This window comes from Tiliqua scincoides, chromosome 13, assembly GCF_035046505.1.
Source record: "Tiliqua scincoides isolate rTilSci1 chromosome 13, rTilSci1.hap2, whole genome shotgun sequence".
NCBI lineage: Eukaryota > Metazoa > Chordata > Lepidosauria > Squamata > Scincidae > Tiliqua > Tiliqua scincoides.
The window spans coordinates 16782915-16795548 of record NC_089833.1 but is presented as its reverse complement, the minus strand read 5'-3'; the positions used below and the strand labels follow the sequence as shown (position 1 = coordinate 16795548).

Here is a 12634-nt window from a genome sequence, read left to right as displayed (position 1 = left end):
TTAAGACCAAGTGTTTGCATACAGCTCCCTGTACAGCCAATTCTGGTTTTACTGCACTGTGTAGTCCAATTGCCACATTTTATGTTACTTTATGAGATTCAGTTTATACAGTTCACATGAGCATAAAAGCACAGCCGAATCTCATAAAGTAACATAAAATGTGACAATTGGACTCTGTGGGCTGAGCAGAAATGGGTTTTAATCTTGAAGCACACTGATAAGGGGCTAAAACGGTCAAGGCACACCATAAATTTTTTGACAATTGACAAGGCCATGCTACTGGCCAGGGACTCACATTGCCCTCCCCCAGACACCCAAGGCACACCTGCAACATGTCAATGTGCCATGGCACACCAGCTGAAAATCACGGCCACCTAGCCTCATACTGTGACTCTCCAAAGACCCCCGCAGAGGAGTTTTTCCAGCCCAACTCACAAGGCAGTTTTTTAACTGGAGATGCCGGGAACTGAACTTTGACACCTACATGCAAAGCATGTGTTCTACCTCTGAGTTGAGGGTTCTCTCCAAAACAAACAGCAATAACCATGCTCAGCTATTCACTTATCCAACAGCATGCTTATCACAAAGAGTGTTGAACAAATAAACCCTATCTCCAAACATCCGAGGCCACTTCAGGCAGCTTTCATAAGCAGGACTAACATTCAGGGAAAGGGAGGGCAGTTCCACCCTCTTCTCGTTTCAAATGTGTCAAACTTCTATATCTTTGGCCAACTCACTCTTTCTACACACCAAATGGTGTTTTTCTCCCCATAGTTAAAACAGTGCATAGGCCTGAGTTTGCAGGCCTAAAGTCAGAAACTCCATTGCTTTTAAAAGAAGGGGAGCACTCTTGCATTAATAAAACTGCTGTAATTACTGAGATATGAAAGAGAAAATAATTATTAGAAATTCATGCAAAACAGCAGGACAGGTGCAGTTTTGCAGCATCCAAGAGTGGGCTACATTTTTGGCCCTTGTTAACTGCAGTCTCCCCCGGGCTCCCAAGTCACACCATTTATATTCTGCTATCAGTTATGGTAGCCACCAAAATAGCAAAAAAAGGAAAATCAGAAGCAAATTTCAGGTCAAAAGAATGTAAGAAGTGCCAGACCGGATCAGTCCAAAAGTCTACTTCAGCAATTTCCAACCTTTGTGCTGTGGCACATTGGTGTGCCACAGATGGTCCACAGGAATGTCACAGGAGTTTGGGGAGGATCATTATTAGTAGGGTCACTGGGAGATGTGTCCCCCACCCCCCACTGGCAGCACAGCATGCCTTGTTAATTGCCAAAAAATCGATAGTGGGCCTTGACAGTTTTAGCACCTTGTCAGTGGGCTGCAAGAGGAAAAAGGCTGGAAAACACTGATCTAGCTAGTATTTTAGCATCCTGCTTTCCAACGAAAGTCCACAAGCAGGAGAAAAAAAAAGGCACACCCCTCTCCCACCATTGCTCCCCAGCAACTGGTGCACCAAGAAATGCTGTGGTCAAACCAGAGGCAGCATGCACCCTACAGGCTCCTCAGAGAAAACTGGGAGGATTCAACTTCCCTGACATACACATACACATCTTCAGTGAGCTCCAGATCCTTGCTGGAGCAACATCTAAGCTCCTCAGATTACAGCATTCAGCTACAGTCCATTGGAGCTGTCCCAGGTCCTGACCACTACCAGGAATCTATCTCCAATTGAGCCTCAAATAGAGTACCAGTCTCACCAGTAGGATAGCATAACAGATTCAAGCAAACACATGCAGAAAACAGAGTCACCAGCACGCACAAAAGCCACTCTATTCAACTCTTTTCATTTTTAGGTAAAACCCCTGATCCCAAGTCAGTGCTCAAGTTTTTGACATGCTTGACTTGAGTCAGTGCGAGTTGCTAAAAACACATGTTTGTGACTTGAGTCCAAGTCATCTGAGTCTCAGCCCATCCCTGGGAAATAGTTCCTTCTCCTAAAGGGGCTCTTAATCTATAAACAAAAAAAGGAGACGACCCCAGAAACCATCACTGAGAGAAATACTATGCTGGAATGAGTATTTAGCAAATATTTAACAGCCAAAAGTGTAGAGTTTTAAACTTTGAAAATCAGTGGGTGGCAACACAGCTGAAAAGTTCTTTGGCTTTACTTCCATGTGGCTGACTTGCATCAACAGAATTCAACGCCTCTTTAATGGTAGTGGCGCACCTCCCCTCAAAAGCCACCTGCTGCTATCGCCCCCCCCCCCCCCACCAGGAATGCTCAGGCATGGCATTATTGCAGGGCATTAAAAGCCAAATAGTAGTAGTAATTTCTGTGAGTGTAGTGGCCACCATTGTTCTCCTCTCCCCTTCCAGGTGCACCACAATGTTACATCCAGAGCATTCTGGAGAACAATATGGAAACCACTGAGAGAGACTTGCTGAAAAGGATCCATCATCTCACAATCTATGTGCCACCACAAAAAAGGTTTTATTTGTTGCGTCTACCCTCTATCATGGTGGCAGAGCAGCTTCTCTTTTGCAATGACAGGACAAAGAATGGGGCTTCCGATGCCTATTTTAATGCTTGGACAGGTTCATACAGGACAAGATGTGCCCTAATCCTAGGCTACTAAGAGCTTTAAAGGTTAATCAGTATGAGAAATTAGAGACAAATGATATTCTCAGAAGCCATTTAAAAGCATCATGCGCCCTGAGGCGCCAAAGAAACCTGCATGTGATTATATCCAGGATCAGATAAAGAAACTGTAGGTGGCTCCAAAGCAGACATGTTTTAAGGTCTATGGGCCTTATCCCAAAAAACACCAAAATAAAGCCAGGTGATCTATTGGGCAGAGGACGGCTTTTACCTGGTTAAGACCAGGATTTTGCATTCGGAACATTCAAGAACAAAAACTATTCTGCATCAAGCTGACCTGAATTCTGCAACCTATGTAACTGCAGCAAATTTGCACAACCTGCACAATTTGTTCTGCTTCTGCAGGGAGGGCCAAAGTTGAAATGATGCTCAGCTCCACGCTGGTTTCTGAACTGTCCACCTATGGTTGTTTGAGTCATGAAGTCTAGAAAACCTTCAAAAACACAAAATTATGTTGAATCTATATAAAACATTTTGTTTTCTTAACAAGCTCAAGTTAAGGGTCTCAAGGTGCTGGATGTCCATTTTCCTGTGTGCACTGAGGGGACTGCAGGATGCCGCCTTTTTTTCTAGTAGACACCACACAAGGCCTGGAAACAGTCACTCTGACTTTGCAATATTTCACGCATAGCCAAAGTTGCTAGATGCTGAGCAGAGAAAGAGAGAGAGAGAAAGCTTGTAAATCAAATTTAGTATTGAAGATTTTGAGATTGTAAGCCTGAGAGCAGCAGGGCCCTGTGATTTTCAGTTATCTTTGTAGAGCATCTAGTGTCTTTAGACACTTTAAAAATAAAATATGGTAATGATCACAGCTCTCTCTCTCTCTCTGTTTCTCTCTCCCCTCCCTCCATATAGTAACAATGGAACCTCTATAAACTTTCTCCTCTCTGGCTTTTTTTTCCCAAAAGCTCAAAATGCTTAAGAACAAGCAGAAACTCGTCTGGTTTGCCTTTTCAGCCTCTCTGTTGCAGAAAGAATCTTTTACGTAGAGCCTTAACCTTTCCGAGTGGCATCCGAAACAACTGCAGACTCTGGGACGGTCTCCAGACTTGTCTCCTTCCTTAAATAATCCAACCACATGGGTTAAAGGGCCATGAGAAAAAGCAAAGATAGAAAACTCTGCAATTCGCTTATCATCAGACAGCAACCACCATCCAAGGCAGATTTGGGATCTCTTTAAAGGGAAGCAGGCTGAGCTGCAAATTTGCAACAGCATAAACAGCAAACCAACTGTATAGGCAAGGGGGAGAAGGCAGCTAGATTCCAATGTATCAAAAGCTCTAATTTTTCCATGCTTGGTTTTGCAGAATGCCCTTTGCAACACAATGGGGCAGTTCACAGCAAGGAGCAGCAGGCGGTGAAGTTGGCAGAGGCAGCAGGTGGGCTCTTGTTAAGGAGTTACCCACGCAGATTTCACGAGGGGGGAAAGAAATCAAGAAAACCTGGCATCAGCATCTTCAGAAGGCTTGTGAGCAAGCAGACAAAGGAGATGAAGTCCCTGCTGTTGTTTTTTACACCTTGTGATTTTCTGCAGCAATTCTTATCATTTGGGGAGGGAGAAAGCCGACTCATCATTTTGCATGTTTATAGTTTTAGATAAATTATAGAAACAGCTGGGAAGACTCGTATAGATGGGACTCGTTAGCCTGGGAAGGCAGCTCATCTGAGAGAAGGAAACCTCTGATCCCAAACCTCCACTGCCTCGTGGCTACATCCAGTTATGGAAAAGGCTTCAGGAGACAACCTCAAGGCAAAATCCGGAGCCGGAGTCCCTGAGGCAGTTCGCAGCTGTATACAGTCACACTCTGGCAACTCCTGCAACGCCGCTGGAACCAACCGTATTGACTTCTGCCTTTCCATTGGACCATTTCAGCAACGTGGAGAGGGAGGATTTGCTGCATGGGTAACAGAGGACACTCTGTTCCAGAACCACCATTCAGAGCACGATACTATAATCTTCCAAGACTGAAGGATGCCAACAACAGTTTTTTTGAACACCAAAAAGTGGGTGGACATTACAGGTTGATTCATATAACGCTTTTATAACAAGGTAACACAATCATTATACGGCACAAAAAAGCACACTGAAAAATTGATTGCATTTATATATCCAGCCCATCTTCCCAAAAGCTCAACGTAGCATACAAGATTCTCTTCTCCAATTTTACATTCACAACAATCCTGAAAGGTAGACTGAGCTGAAAAGAAGTCACTGGTCCAGGATCTCCAGGAAAGCGTCACGACAGGATGGGTATTTGAACTCAGATAGGTACAATCCCAAATCTAATGCTCTAAGCCAGAGGTGTCAAACATCAGGCCCACAGGCCAAATGCAGCCGCCAGAAGCAATGTATCTGGCCCCCGTTATAATTAGGCTCTCCCACCTTGATAATTAGACTCTGTCATGAAACTGTTGTTTCATGTAGGTCTTTGCTTCTTACCCCATTGATGGTGGGGGTGCGCAGAAGACAAGCATCCCCCCGAAACAAGCAGCTTGCCCTTGCAGCTGCTGGATCTGTTGCCAAATAAACTGGAAACCAAACAAGGGGGATGGAATCCTATGCATGCTTGCTTAAAAACCAACTCCCTCAAAACCAACAGGACTTATTTATAACAAGATCTATTTGGGGCATATGGGAGCAAGAACACAAATACCTCTCTTCCCAAAACCTAACATGGGGAGCAGTGCTTCTCTCTCTCCCGTAGAAATGCACTTGCCCCTTCTGTGTCCACCAGTACTATTTTTTTTTGCTGGTTCTGTTACTGATTGATGCCCATAGAAAATTCCAGCAGATCCTAATGTGGTGTCTTCCATTGCTGAGCTCTACTGTAATCAGGGAAGCTCTTTCCAATGTTTGACCTCCGTCTCGCTCCCTGTAGTTAAAAACCCACAACTTCCTGTCCTATCGCCAAGCAGGTGGACGCTTGTTTGCCTTCTTTTCTCTCTGACAAACAGATATAGAAATCAGCTGCAGCCCTACCCAAGTCGTGCTGTATTTCCACGACCCACCCTTGTTTGAGAGAGTCTGCAAAGAGGTGGAATGGATCATGTGCATTAAAACTGAAGTGGGTGGAAGGCAAACAACAAAAAAATCAATTAAATTCTGCTAGTTAAGGCAGCATGTAATGATCTCTTCATTTCCTTGGCTCTTTGCTTGCCTGATATTTTCTTCTCCCAGTCCTTTCTTCTCCTGGCTCATTTGCATGTACATTTCACAATGCACTGGCCTGCAACCTGTTTGACGCCTGGCTTATGTTAACAGTTAAGCTCACACCCGGCTGCTCTGTAAATAAACCAAGCCTTTTCCCTTTTACTTTCCTGAAGACTCACACCCAACAGAGCCTGCGGTTGTGAAATCATTTAACACCTCTGGTGTACAGAGAGATGAATAGATGCAGGCCAGGTGCACTCAGCAGATGAACTACATGCCCTCAAGGGTGAAATTTAACAGAAAAAAAAATTAAAATACAGGTCAATGATGGCCAGTCCTTTAAGGCAGGGACTCAAAGTCCCCAATAACCGCTCTGTTCCCTTGGGTGCTGCCATCTTGGATCTAACAAAATCTTACAAGATCCGAGATGGCAGCGCCCAAATCTCATGAGTATCTCTTTGGATGCCACCACCTTGGATCTCACAAAATCTTGCAAGATTTGGGCACGATTTTGTGAGATTCAAGATGGTGTCGCTCGGTCAAGGAAGGTGCAGGGGCATCGTGACCAAGTAAGTTTGGGAACCACTGCCTTAAGGCCACACTGGACGTAACGTTATATACCATCCGCTAGATAGGAACAGACCTGCTGGATGAGGCCGAAGCCCCATCTAGACCTCCATTCTGCTTCCCACTGTGGCCAGCTAGCAACCACTGGAAAGCCAAGCAGGAAATGAAAAAAGACCTTTTCCCTGCTCCACCTATTTCCCTGTGAGCCTGATCTGGGTCAGGACACTCCTTGCCGCAATTTTTAAGCCAAATAAGAAATCCAACATCAGTGAAGATTGCTTATTCAAATCCCTTCTGGGTAGTGAAATTCTGCTTTATGTTTACACTCTGTCTCCCAAACCCTAGAACTCACAGCAAGGATCCGCATTTGATCTGGTCGAGCAAAGAACTGCTAAGGCTCAGAGAGGAATCCAGCCCAGTGGTTTTTAAATTACTTTTCTCCAGCCTCATCTGCAGCAAATGGGGATGGAAGAGTGGTTGCACTTAAATAGCCCTTAATGATCCGCTGTGCTTATGTTTTTCTCTGGACTTGTGGGCAATGCCTCAATGTAATCAATCATTCACTGAAGAAAGCTACATTGGTTTTTCTCACATTAAGATCTTAGCTAAGCATATGGTCTTTCTTACTCAGAGTTTTAAAAATAAACCTTAGGGCAATCTGTTGGTTTGTTGTTTTTTTTAAGACCAAAAAAAAAAAAAAAAAGCTGGTAGTTTCTGAATCTCCTGTCCTTCTGCCACCAACTCACTAGGTCTCTTGTATATGTATCATCCATAACTGCAAAATAAACCAGTCACAATGTCTGATGTTATAGCCTTGGGTTAAAAGTTCTCACAGAACAGTAGCAGGAAAGCTAGCCTCAATATAGTGTTTTTCCTAAGGCCCCAAAACACTTTACACATGCATTGTCATAGATCAGGGGTGCCCAAACCCCGGCCCTGGGGCCACTTGCGGCCCTCGAGGCCTCTCAATGTGGCCCTCAGAGAGCTCCCAGTCTCCAATGAGCCTTTGGCCCTCCGGTGATTTGTTGGAGCCCACACTGGCCCGATGCAACTGCTCTCAGCGTGAGGGCAACTGTTTGACCTCTCACGTGAGCTGTGGGATGAGGGCTCCCTCCACTGCTTGCTGTTTCACATCTGTGATGCAGTAGTAGCAGAAAAGGAAAGGCCAGCCTTGCTTTGTGCAAGGCCTTTTATAGGCCTTGAGCTATTGCAAGACCTTCATTCATTCATATAAGTTCATCTTTAATATATTCATTTATGTAAACGTATGTAAATTTATTCAAATTTTAAATGTAAATTAATTCTTTTTTTTCCCCTGGCCCCCAACACAATATCAGAGACACGATGCGGCCCTCCTACCAAAAACTTTGGACACCCCTGTCATAGATGGACCAGTGGTCTTACTGTGTCCAAAATAATGTCATACCATTGTGCAAAACACTTGAGGCAGGATCAGTAGAGTCAAGAGCAAGTATAACAACATTCAGCAAAAATTGAGTTGTAACCGCTGGACAGATAAACCTCAATGTCTATAGGCTTTGTAGCCTAAAGAGTTTACAATGCTTTTATTTATTCACATACACCTGTTCAACTTTCCCAAAAGCCCTGCAGAGTCATTTAGGATGAGCAAGAATGCCTGAATCAAAGTTATCCAGCAGGGATTTGGCCACGTGTCTCCTTAATTATAGTACATCTCTACAGCACATTGCTATTCCTCAGGAATGAATTTTGGCAAGGTACTATGGACAGGGGCTTCCATAACTGTGGGTTAACCTAGGTGGGTACTTCTTTTCATGTGTTAGCTGTTGAGACTTGCAGTACCAATGGCAGTGCCGTGATGGCACAGCGGAAAGAAGTCCAGACCAGATGTCGCTGTACTCAAGACAAGAAGCCTTTATTGGCATGTTTAAAATACAAACAGTGTAAAGCACAAAATTGGCTGGAGGGCAACATAAATCAAACAGTGCACCTTCAACCAGGCCTTGCTGCATCAGTTCAGCCATTTGGGACCAACATAGTAATACATCTCTTAATAATCAGATATTTGGCCACCCCCAACCCCCCCCCCCCAGAAAGCTCTTCATTAACCCCACCGAGTATGTATGTAATTGCGTTCTGGTCATCCCAATGCCAGATAGTGGCTAAGATTGGTGCTAAGTAGCATATATGAAGATCTTGGTATAGTGTGCAATGTAATAACTTGTGGGAAAGAGTTTCTAAAATTCCCATCCTACATGGGCAAACTCTATCTGCAGCTGGAATGCCTCTATATCTGCCAAATAACTGCTCCAATGGGATGACATTGCAACTCGTTCGGGTAAACGCCCTCCGTTCTTGGGGGCATTCCAAGAAGTCAAAATATTTAGGCCTCCTTCCAGGTAGAATAGCAAGATGGAGATGTACTGGAGAGCAGGTTTTGTGGGCATTGCTATAAAGGTCCTGTTGCTCGATGTCAAGGAGCCTTTGTTTCAGGGTTCTGTAGGCCTTCTCTGCGTCTAGAGTGCCTAGCAAGTTAAGCAGAGCCCCATAGAACAGATTTTCTTACTCAAAAGAGCTAAGCCTGGAAAGAGAGGAGGATTGGGTACGAGGCCCCAAATCAGGCTATCTTGATCTGACAGGTGATACACTCTGAGCCAATATCTAAAAGTCCTAAGCCATGCCAGGGTATCCACTCTGTGTTGGCCAGCTTCCAAACAAAGAGTTGCATAGGCTACACAAGGTGGCACCTCTAGTATCTCACGTAAGAACATTGCCTACACTCTCTCATTTGTGCAGTCAAAGGCTGATGACCAGACGGGGCTTCCATATAAGAGATGGGAGATAGTTTTTGCGTTAAAGGCCAACAGTGCAGCAGGAATGTAGGAGTTACCCCTGGTGAAATGGAAACGCAAGATCGCTTGGGTCGAAACTTTGGCTAGATTTACTGCCATTTTACGATGTGTGACCCAAGAATGCTTGTGATGGAAATAGATCCCTAAATATTTAAACTCTCTTACCTGTTCAATTACCTTCCCTTTGAAAGACCAATAGAGAAGTTTCCGAGATTTGCCAAATACTATCTTAGATTTATCAAAATTTAAAAATAGCTCATTTTTCTTTAGGTAGTCAATACAGCCAATTATCAAACGTTTCAGACCTACCCTCGAAGTTGACAGTAAAACCATATCGTCAGCATACAGTAAGAGCAGGATATGATTGGGGCCTAATTTAGAACTGTGAGCATTGATCTCTTTAAGATGAGTATTGAGGTCATTTAGAAATAAGTTGAACAAGGTTGGAGCAAGAATGCAGCCCTGCTTCACTCCCTTGTTAACAGGGGTTGGCTCTGAGAGGTTGCCTCTAAGGGAGACACTAACCTGCAGCTATTATCTGTATACAGCTTCCTAATTAGGATGAGTAGTCTGTCCATCCCCATATGTGAAAGTTTACGCCACAGAATGTCTCTAATCACTGTGTCAAAAGCGCCCTTTAGATCCAAAAAGGCAACAAAGAGCTGTCCATTAGCCCGGGCTAGCTGTTTGTTAATGAGATGAGAAAGGACCATACAGTGATCTAAAATGGATTTACCTTTCTGAAACCTACCTGTTCCAGGCCCAGAATATTGTTCACCTCAATCCAGTCCAATAATCTTGATAATAAATGTTTTGCATACATTTTACCGATAATTGAGAGCAAACTAACTGGCCTGTAACTTCCTGGTGTTCTTGTATCCCCCTTTTTATAAATTGGTACTATAATAGCTTTGGACCAGGACTTAGGTATTTGGACCGTTTTATCCACCATGGTGAAGAGTTGGGCAAGAAGAGGAGCCCACAAATCTGGCTGGGCTTTTATCAGGTCAGGGGGTAGTACGTCGGGGCCAGGTGCCTTACGTGGGTTTAATTGACTGATAAGCTCTGAGATTTCAGCAATGGAGACCGGAGGCCACTCAGGTATATTGTCAAGGGCAAGCCCATCCAGATAGGTGGGTACCCTAGGGCTCTCATAAAAGACTGCAAGAAAGTGCTGTTGCCAGGTCTGATGGGGAATCACTGATGGATCATGCACTTCTTTTCGCGAAGCCCCCGCCACAACATGTCACTGTACTATTCCTCCCTGAGTTAACTGGTGAGATGCCATATACAGGTAGGCCCTTGCTATTTGCAGGGGATCTGTTCCAGCACCCCATGGATGATGAAATCTGCTGGTCTCAGGCCCTCTAATTCAACAGAGGTGATGGAAGACCTTAGAAGGAGGCCTTAGAAGGTCATTTCCAGTTTTTATGATAAACCAGAAGTAACGTTTTAAGGCCTTAAAAGGCCAGATCCATGTCAGGCCGACCCCACAGGTCCAGGACACTTTCCTAGGCCCTGTTACTATTTCTGGCTGGCGATACTAGAGATTGAACCAGTGTCTTTATGCATGACGGCACATACTCCAACAATGAGCTACAACCCACCCTTAGTTAGGACTCCCCTTTCTACCAAACCTTGCATCATTGCTTGCTGTTTGTTCTCCTAGCCATCAGTGCTCAAGAGACATAGTCCTCAGTCTCTTTTCCCACCATTAAATCTTCCTACACCTAGGTATAGACGGGAGCATCATCAGGTGAATTGCTGGTCTCCGTCACAACATTAGGACTATTCCCCTCTTAACAATGACTTCCACCTGACAACTTGACCATGAAAATCATCAGGTCACTCACAATTGTGAACAGAATTCTCTAAGGACACATGGATGAACAGAAGTCAGCAGAGAAGAAATCTAGAATCCTCTTCATGACTATATCCTGAGAAAATCTACACTACAGCACCAAACAAAAGATAATAGTTGTAAATACATATATTACAAAAATGGTCCCGGCACACAACTGCGCTATGCACAATATAGCGAAGAAGAAAACCAACTGGAAAGACTGCAATATGTGATCCAAAACCTATTTTTATACCAAGTCATAAGAACACTGTTCCACTTAGTACGTTATACAATACACTGGAAAATTCCAAAATTGTACACATGTATAAGAGATAATATCTTGACAGTAATATTGGCAGGATAAACAGCAACTTGTGAGACAGCAAGTAATGGCCTGGAATGTATAAGCAACACACATCAGCCGTACAAAAAACACAGTTAAGAAACTAGTCATTCCACAAAAGGATGACTGCTGACAGTATCGCACATATTTCACTTATGGCTGAGTCCTATCCCCCTTCTGCGCTATGCAGCAGGGCGCAGACTGCCGCAAACATGACATAAAGCAGGTTGTGACAGTACAGATTCCAAGCCCACCAGTGGAAAGGCCTGTGCCATCACTCTGTTGCCAGCACAGGGGTGGGGGGAGGGAAGTAGGGGTGAAGTGGGCGAATCAGGCCTGGAAGGGGCTGCGATTGGTGCACTCTGTATCCTATCCCCTTTCCGAGGCCCAATATCCAACATGGATCCACTCAGACTTCCACCAGAACTATAGCTGACACTAGTCCAAGTAGACCTGTTGTGCTGGCTGCAGCTTTCCCCAGGGCAAGGGGACAAATGTCCCCTTACCTAAAAGAGAGCTCCAGCATGCAGAATTCCCCTGCAGGATACACTGGTGCATCTGCACTGGTGCAGGGGAAATTTGCACTGGATTGGCCTGCCCATTCCCAACATTCTCCCAACATGGAACTTAACACAATATAGTTGAGGTTCTCAGGTGGTGTCCTAACCAAGTACTGACCAACCCTAGACCTTCTTAGCTTCAGCAAGGTAGCTAAAACAGGTGCCCTCAGCCCACAGGTATCTAGTAGTAGTAGTAGTAGTAGTAGTAGTAGTAGTAGTAGTAGTAATAATAATAATAATAATACAGGTATTTATATACCCCCTTTCTTGGTCTTTATTCAAGACTTTATTCAAGGCGGTTTACATAGGCAGGCTTATTTAAATCCCTGTAGGGATTTTTACAATTGAAAGAAGGCTTCAATTTCAATCTTTCAAGAGCCACAACAATTCAGATGTTTCGTTCTGATCTGGCCTCCATCCTCCCATGCTCAGAGCAGATGGAATAGCTCGGCTTCAGCTTGTCAACTGCTTCAAGGTCGCACAGTGCCTGTGGCCTCAAACTGGCGACCTTGTGGATGTTATCTTCAGGCAAATGGAGGCTCTACCCTCTAGACCAGACCTCCTGCCTATAGTAATGTATACATTTCCCACAGGCATGTCCCTAATTTCACCAAAAAGTACTTGGGAAGGAAAATGTTGAAGGAACTTGACTAACTTTTTTATAAACTGATCCCATTAACCATTGCACAAGGCAAGTAAAGGAGAAACAGCGCAAAGACCAT

The 12634-nt window shown here is 44.3% G+C and overlaps 1 protein-coding gene across 2 annotated transcripts in view; it reads right to left on the bottom strand.

Moving 5' to 3' along the window:
* Window positions 1–12634, bottom strand: part of PDGFA (platelet derived growth factor subunit A) — a 54607-nt gene that overhangs the window by 25136 nt on the left and 16837 nt on the right. The window lies entirely within an intron of this gene.